A 9,854-nucleotide genomic window follows, 5' to 3' on the forward strand; every position below is an offset into this window, starting at 1 on the left:
TGAAGTTGTCACCTAAATTTTTTGGCCCATTTTAGATAGTAAACATAATTGGACAGGTTGCTTATAGATTGGATTTGCCATCTCAATCTCATTTGCATCCTGTTTTTCATGTTTCTTCTTTAAAGAAGAAGTTAGGCCAACATATTTCTCCATTGTCAACCTTACCACCAATTGATGAAGATGGATAAATTGAACCAAAACCACAATAGATTCTGTAGAGGAGAAGTACAAAGGTGAACAATAGAGCTGTAGTGGAAGTTCTAGTTCAGTGGCAGGGTGCTGCACCAGAGGATGCCACATGGGAATCATATTGGAGGCTCAGAGAGAAGTTTTCTCACCTTGTGGGCAAGGTATTTTGAAGGGGAGGAGTGTGTAAGGGACTATTATGAAGACGTGTGTGAAGAAATTGTAAGAAAGGAAGTGCAGTGTAGTGTCAAACAACAGGAAGAAAGCCACAATAACCCACCCATAGCCGCCAAACCCTAGCTCCAGCCCCTCCATCACTGTAGTGACCATCAAGGGGCAATCACTACCCAAACAAGTGGCTTTTGACACCACGAGGCCTTGCCGAATAGCAAGCGATGCAACGTTTCAGCCTCGATGTATGGTATAATCTCTCTCTTTTCCCTCGATAATTTATTGTGTTTATGAAGCTGGATGTTGTTGTGAATTGTGTTGTTGTTGTGGAGTGCAATGTGTTGTGAATTGTGGACGGAGAAGTTTGTGTGGGTTGTGATGTGAAGTGTTGGGATTACTGTGAACAGTGTTGTAGTATAGTTATAATGTGGTTGTATGTCGTGTGAAGTGTCGGGATAAGCTCTGTAGTTGGACGGGTTGTGTGAAGTATTATGTTAGTTGGGTTTGAGTTGGATTTTGATGTCGGAGTGTATAAAGCTTGTATGCACAAGCTAATATGAACCCATGGGAATAGAATCCCTTGAACCCACAATCAATTTGGAAACTCTCCCAAGAAAGTCAAAATCAAGCCAATGAAAAATTTAGAACCTAGATTATATGAAAATTTAGACCATTTGAAGAACCTGTCTCAAGAAGCTAAATTATAAAGAAGAACGCCACAAAGGTTGTGATTTGCCTTTGATAAGTTCAAAAGTTTATTCAAGAATAAGAGGAAATAAACTCAACTCATAATGAATAAATTCATCAAATTTCATCAAACTCATGAAATGAGGCTACAAAGAGTATTTAAATCAAAACATAATTAAAACCCTAACTAAAATAAATCTACATCTTCCAAAAATACCCCTGAGTGAATAGTTTCGCGGCTACAGTACTCGGCTACAGTAACTTACATATCTCAATCCCCCAAAAACCCTAGGTTAACATAAAACCCTTTTCCAAAATACCCTTGGGCGAAATACAAGGCCTTCTCAAAAGAAACCCTAGCTGCAAATTAAAAAATCCCGAAACTACCCTTAAAAACTTTTCTTGGAACCCTAGTTCATAAAACATAAAACATATGTGGGCAAAACATCCTCAAGCCTCATTATTCTAGACTAATTCCTATAACTAATAAAATAAGCCATTTTAATAAATTAAACAAAATTAAACAAGGTCCAAACAATAACTCTAGCTCATGTCTTCCATAGTTTGTATCAAGTGGATCAAAACTGGATCTCCTTCTCTGAAGCCCATCTCGAGTGTTGGAGTCTTGATAGCTTCATCCCAAGTGAATTGCACCAACCCTTGCATTGTCTCCTTGATCTTCTTAGCTCTTGACCTTGTAATTGGCCCATCTGGAACTTGCAAAGGATCTTTAAGACTAGGTCTATCTTGATGACAATCATTCCCCCTCTCCTCAAAAGGATTTGACCTCGAATCTCCACCTACATCAAATGGAGAACGGTCAGAGACATTGAAAGTAGTAAAAACATGATACTCACCTGGAAGATCCACTTTATATGCATTATCATTAATTTTCTCAAGAATTTGAAAAGGTCCATCCAAGCTACTCCTATCATCAACAAGTAAAAGCATCAAAGCTAAAGGAGTAAGTGGATTAAATCCATAAACAATTTCAAAACAAGAATAAGAAATAGTAGTATGCAAGGTTTTATTTTATGCACACTCTAATAAGGGCAAATGATACTTCCGTAAACGTCTATGTAACAATTCAATGTATGACAAATGATACTCCCACAAACGTCCACCTTGTAATGTTTTCAAAGGAAGTGAATGTCTTACATAAAATATGTAGAAGAATAATGAATGCATGAATGCAAATCTATGTTAGTATATTTTTACAGTATAAAGTAATGCTTACTAAATAGTCGACTCATTTTATTTTTATGTATGTCCCTCCCCCTCTCAAGAACAAAATGTGTAAGACGCGTCAGAACAGACATAGACCAAGGGAAGAGTGACGGAAACCTAAGCATGTTTTTATGTAATGTATGAAAGTAGATTTTTATAAAATGACTTTTCATTTAATTTAATGATTTTTGCTATGAACTCTCTTTTAATTTATAGAGCATGTTTTGGTTTTAAAACATAAAATATTTTATATCCTGGGAAGGAAATGGAAAAAGTTTTAAAAGGGTCAGTAATTCTCGTCTTATTTTCTTAAATTATTTTCTAAAATCCCATCATAAAGACGAGCGTTACATGACTATAACACAAATAAGTACTGAAGACAATACTCCATAAGTACATTACTGAAAAACATAACTATTGAGCTAACTTGCTGAGCCGCTCACTCAACTCAGCTAAGATAACCATAATCCTATCTAAAAAATAGAGGGCTGAAGTAACAATCTTCTCATCGTTGCGTTGGGGTCTAATTGACCTCATCCAGTCAATCCTCATCTGGCTCTCCAAGTCCTGACACATAGTCTACCATTACGGAGAGAATGGTAGCTAGGACTACCAAGTGAGATTTGATTACAAATCTTAGCAAGTTAACTGCCAACTTAACTAGCAGTATACAAATGCATGCACCACAATAAAATGACATGAATGTCATGACGTGAACATGATTATGCGTGACATGACTTGGTAAATAGCATGACATGTATTGAAATAAGTAGAAACTTCGCACGGACTGAAAACGGACATGAATTGAAATTGACATGAACTAAAATTGACGTGAACTGAACATGAACTTGAAATCTTGTTCAACAATAACATGGTTAATTAAACATGAACATGTGGATGCTACACAGGTCCCCTCGAGCCGTGTGCTCCTGCCGGTACCCCATTATATCACAGGCATCTGTCCCAGCTATGAGTATGTCTATATAATTGAATTAAAACTGATAAATATGTTGTTGGCACCATCGACATTGGGTGCTTGAATTTGCTCCTACAACCAGTTCCTTAGATCTCATTCGAAACCTGTTGACGGTGCTTTGTCAATTCAGAAAATTTCACACTACTTTAAACATTCTAGCGTGAACAATGGAGTTCCACTAGGATATTATTTCATCCTAGCACTTGGGGTCTTGATAAAGATAAGAGACTCTACTGACTTGAAAATACAATTTTTCGTCCATACTCTATGCACGGGACATGGCGTGGCATGTAACAATGAACGTGTGACAGATGACATGTCATAACATGGCATGTAACATATGAGCATGTACTTGAAATAATTACCATCGTACATACAAAAATACACTGGGAAGCAAGTTAAAGGCTAACTTACAGGGATTTGAGTGATGTAAAAGTATCAGGAAAATAGTGTGAACTGAAATGAGATAATTTTAAGAATTAAAGCAGCTACTTAAACATTTAAAACATAAAACTCACTGACTCATGGAAAAATTGTCATTTTACCCCTTTACTTATGGGAAATGACCATTTTGCCCCTAAATTAAGGGTTTCACATATTAACTTCAAATACTACCAAAATTTAGATTATTCATGTAGATTTCGCTCTAAATTAAAAAATGTAATTAGAAAAATTTAAATAAAAACACAACGATACCAACTATGCATTGATTGATTCATATGAAAGCTAGAAAGTCTTATTTTTGTTGCAATTCTTCCAAACCTCATATCATATACCTAAACTGATTTATGCAACACTAAAAATCATATTCTATATTCTAAGATCATGCTAAGACTTCAAAATAATCATTCCATAAAAACCTAAACTGCTCATATCAATAAAATGCCCAAAACATTAAGTTTTGGTCAAATAGAACACACCCATGATGTTCTTGATCTAACACTTTAAATCAACTCCAAGGACTCCAAAAGTCCATAAACACACTCTTAACATATTCATAGGTCAAACCAAAGTGATAATGATGCTTGAAAAACAACCAAAATCACAAAACTCATTATCAAACCAATCGGCATGCATACTAAGTCTATACCGAGTACCACATGTTTTTGTCTTAGAACAACAACACAAAATCTAAAACTTTCATGAAGTTAAAAAAATAAAATACCATACTTCATATTCAAGTTATAAATTTGAGATAAGCATTTACTATAGGATCACATTTAAAAAATTCCATAAAAACTCAATGCAACCGGAGAGACTCTTGTTTGTGCCTAAACTGAACATTTGCATACATAACATGCTTCCAACAAATATTTAAACCAACTCTTTTCAAAATAACACTCTAAACACATAAATGAGAGTCTTAAAAATATCCCATAAGTATTTCATAGTCATTGGACTAGGTTTCAAGAACCAACTAACATCATAACCTCAAAACAGAAACGATTTTGTGTGTTCCAATTTCAACCTCAAAGAAAATGTGTATAACTCTTTAATAAAGATGCTAACATGCTTTGGATCAACTCATAACATGTATAATAATATGTTAGCATTTCATCATATCAATATCTACCCCTAACTTTAAACAAAACTTAATAAAAACATCAAGATTCCACACCATCATCCAAACTATTGGCCATGCCAAGCATGACCATTACATGATCAAAACCATTGTTCACTAATTAACACTCTAGAAAATTACAAAAATTATATCATTAGAAACTAGACTCAAATAGTAACAATTCATATGAAGGAAGTTCCTTGAGAACTGACCTACAAATACTTCAAAAAAAATAGAGCAAGAACAGCCAAAAAAACTACGATAAACTTCTACTCGAGTTCTCTTCAAGTAAGTGAAAGAAAAGTGAACAAAGGGCGAAGGGGCTGTAGGACATCCTATGTAGGAGGAGAGGGCCGATGGGGATGGGTGAATGACCACTTGATGGGGGGTTTTGCAACCAAAACAATGGGCAACTTAGCCCATGGTTTTAGATTGTTGCTGCCAAGAGGGGTGGTGGTTTGGCCTCCCATCCATGCACTATTTGGGATGCCATGACAGCCATAGGACATCCTAGGGAAGTGGAGGAAACTCCCTTAAGAAGATTTGCATGGGTGGTGCCTTTTTACGGGACTTAACCGAATGAGCCTCACTTTAAAGTTTGAATAGGGTTTGTTTAGGGTTTTGGTTTCTAGCAAGCCCAATTCTAATTTTTTTTATTGGTAAAATTGAGTTAACAAGATACAATAGAATAAAATAAGGTTGTAGTAATTTTTTTTAAGTGGGTAATAGTATCTAAAAGTGATTTAATCAAGTAATTAATCATCTAAGCTAAAACCGGCCATTTAGGGTTTTAAGGAAACCATTTAGGGTTTTGGCTTCCATCATGGTTTTAGGGTTTCAATTGAATCTGAAAAGTCTGGGGGTTTATTAGGGTTAAAAATCTCTTTTGGTTGGCCACAAAGTGTTTGGTTGGATGTAATAGTGCTTGGCTTAGGTGACATGATCACAATACTTGATTTTCCTTCCATTCCTTCACATTTCAATCGCAATGTTCCTCTTAGTGCCAAGTGTTATGTACTATTCACCAAGTATGGCTAAGATCTTTCCAAGTGTCCACTAAAAACTCTCCAAGGCTATTTTGGACAAATCCACACAACAATTGTTACAATCATCTAAATCAGGTGCCAGATGGTATTATTCTAGGTGTTACTATTCACCCAAAAAATGATGAAAACAAACATTGCATCATAAAATTTTAAATAATCATATGAGTCAAAATGCATTTCCAAGCACTTTTCATTTGAAAAATAAAAAACTTATTATTGCACCATAAAATCTTAAATATTCATCGAAAACCAATGACGCAAATCGTTTTTCAATCTCATACTCTCAAATACCTCAAATAAATGAAAAACACTTTTGCCACCGTAGCGGGTAAGAAACTAATTATGCAAATAGACTAAAACCTAAGAGGTCGCTCAATTCGTGAAACCTTTCCGGGTTTTTTCACGATTTTCTAAGGTCTAAAAAAATTCATCTACTTAATTTTTGGCGGGTTGTTACACCTGCTCTATTACTATATGAGCCCTAATGGATCAATTATCATATATTCCTATGCTATTGAACCTGGAATTATTTCATGAGATGAAAACTTGATGTTGTTATTTTAGCATATTATCTAAGGGCCACGAATAATACAATATCGATGAGCATGTCTAGGAAAGTGGTCGAGTCTCATATAATTAACATGAGTGTTTAGGAAAGATTATTTGAATTCCTAATTACTTGTTTTTTTATGACTCATGGCCCAGATGATTATGTCGTTTTGACTCGATATAATCATATGAGTATGCTATATAATATGAGGTCAAGAATTGCTTTGAGTTATAAACTTATGAGGGATTAAAGACCCTTAACCTAGTGAGATTAAAGAGTCTGGGGCGTGGGAGAGATGTTATGAGTGATGTACTATATTAGTAAGATGATGACTTAATATAGTACTCATAACAATGGCCTTCTCGTCAAGTCGCGCTCTCCATTTTCTGTATGAAGAATAATTAGTTGAGAGATTAGACTATTAATGGCCATGTCACCCATTGTGGACAAGTGAGAGATACTAGTAAATGGGTAACCTCATGACTCATGTAATGTCCACATTGGTGGGAATGTTATAAGTAGTTAATTATCTCCCCAACATAAGCAGTTAATTAACTCCCCACTACAAACAGTGTCTTATGTATATTAGTTTAGTGAAGTGAGCGAACATACAAACAAAAGCCTCTCTCTCTACAATTTTCTAGATCAACTATCTTAGGCTCTTGATTTTGAAATGTGGAATCATTTTGGAAAACTCTGGTAGCCTCTTAAGTGACATAGAGGTGCAATCACAATAATTTGGCATGGACGGTAAGACAAGCAAATATCTGGACTTGTGAAAATTTCACTCCGCTTGAAGTAATTCGAATTAACCTTATCTAACAAGTATTTTCAACAAAAACTAATGCTACAATTTCAAGCTTGTGAGTAGAGTAATTCTAGTAATAACTCTTCACAATGACAAGTACTAGTCATTTTTAGGACGTCACACAACCCATAACCTAGAGTCATTCTGTAATAACTCTTCGCTAAGTAATTTTATTCATGCAAGATTTGGAGAAAATCTTAATAAGTGCTTCAACAAACTCTTTTTTAGTTTTAAATGAAGCATGTTATGAAATCTTACCTACATGATGTTTAAGAAGTTTTTGATAAATTAGTAGCATTTGGAACCTCATATTTTTCTAAAATTATTAATATTCTTAGCCCTAAAAGGATGGGGGTATTACAGACGCTCTATCACCCTAATATTCATGTTATGTGCAAAAGCGTTGAGTTCCCTCGTTGACAATGAAGAGAGATCAAGCCACATCATGGGAGTCCCTATCTTCAGAGGCTTGTTACAGATTAATTCTTTGTTCTTTGCAGATGACACTCTATTGCTCTGTAAAGCCAATCATTAGAATGGAGTAGAGTTTTTAATGCTAGAATTATATATAAAGGTATCGGGTCAAAGAATAAACAAGCTGAAGAAAATTTCCATATTCTTCAGTAAAAACACAAAAGAGGAGAAGGATAACATCGTAGCAATAGTAGGCATTAATTGATATTCTCTTTTCTATGAAAAATATTTCTGGTTACTTGCTCTAGTTGGAAGATCTCAAAACAAGGCATTTTAAGAGCACTTTGGATAGTGTGTGGGGTCAGATGAACATTTGGAAAGTGAAGTTTTTGTCCAAAAACCTAGATTCTTACAAAATGCTCTATTCGAATTATTCCAACTTATTATTGCACGATTTTTTTTCAAGTCCCAAAGACTTTATTGATAAAAATGAAGAGGACTATGCAGAAGTTTTAGTGGAGACAAAAAGAGAATGATGCAAAGATTCAATGGGTAAATTGGAGACAAATGAAAGGCAAAAGCTACAGGAGGTCTAGATTTCCGAGATCTAAAAAATTTCAATCTAGCTATGCTAGCTAAGCAAGGGTGGAGATTATTACAAAACCCAGATTCTTTATAAGCTAAAGTTTTCAAGCCTAAATATTTCCCTCATGCTAATTTTCCTAAAGGCAAAGCTAGGAAGTAAACTTTCTTATGTTTGGAGGAGTATGTTAGCTACGACAATTACTTGAAGAAGGGATGATATGGTGGGTCTACAACGGGAAAGAGATTAAAATTTAGAAAGATAGATGGATTCCAAAATCAATATCTTTCAAAGTTCAATCACCTGTGAAAGCATTGAATAAATATGAATCCATAGCAGCCTTGATAAATAGTGATATTGAGTAGCGAAAAGACTCCCTTGTTAATTAAAGAAATCTTCTCCTAATCTGAAGCCAAGGAGATAAGTAGGACCCCAATAAGCTTATGCAGTATTACTAATACACTTGTATGGACGTGCACCTCAAAGTGGAGACTTTGTTGTCTAAAGTGCATACCATCTACAGGTTAGGGTGCAAACAAATCGGAAAACCAGTGAACCGGGCCTAACCGGTGTGTTTGGTTTGGTTTCGAACCGATTCCGTTCGGTACCGGTTCCAATTTCATAAAACTGGTTGAAAACCGGTCCTATTTTTATTTTGGTCATTAGAACACTGGTTCAAACCGAACCGGACTGGTACATAAATATTTTATTTTTCATTTTTTTATATTGTATATAAAATAGGTTTTATATGATTTTTTATATGATATTATATATATATATTATATGCTAAATTGTTAATTAATATAACATGAAATTTTAAAATCTTATTATTCATGTATAATAATCTAATAACATAAAATTAATCTTATTATCAAGGATAAATGCATTTTATGGCATAATAAATTATAATATATATTCCTTTTTATAAATACATTTATACACATTTGATCATATATACTGGTATAAAAATGTATAGTCTAACTTATATAGACTATAGTAGTATAGGTAAATTCAATACTATACTAATATGTATTAATTATTATAAAATAATATATGTATATTATAATATAAATAAACTAATAGTTTTAGTATATATAACCATCATATTATCACTAATATATATAATCAAATATATAAATAAGTTAGACACTAGCATAATGTAATAGCCCGCTATAACCATCACAAGTTATGCTATTAATTTATAATTGTTAGTGATTAAGTTTCTAACATATAGAACTCCTGCTTACAGTTTCTTGTATTTCTTGTTTTACCTCGTAAAACGTGACGATCATTGTAAGTTAGTTCATAACTTACTATCAGATTAATATGTATGTGTGACGGGTAATAAAACTATAGTATATGTATGTATGTTATCATATATGTCATACTATGTCATGCATGTCATATATGTATGTCATATTATCTGTTATATAATTTATTCTGTCATGTATTTCTATTTGTTACAAGTATATCATGTTACAAAATATTGTACGTTACAGGTTATGCCATGTTATGAAATGTTGTACGTTACATGTTATGCCATGTTATTAAATATTGTCTGTTACATGTTATGACATGCTACAAAATATTGTCTGTTACATGTTATGACATGCTACAAAATATTGTTTGTTACATGTTACGAAAT

This window comes from Juglans microcarpa x Juglans regia, chromosome 1S (assembly GCF_004785595.1).
Source record: "Juglans microcarpa x Juglans regia isolate MS1-56 chromosome 1S, Jm3101_v1.0, whole genome shotgun sequence".
NCBI lineage: Eukaryota > Viridiplantae > Streptophyta > Magnoliopsida > Fagales > Juglandaceae > Juglans > Juglans microcarpa x Juglans regia.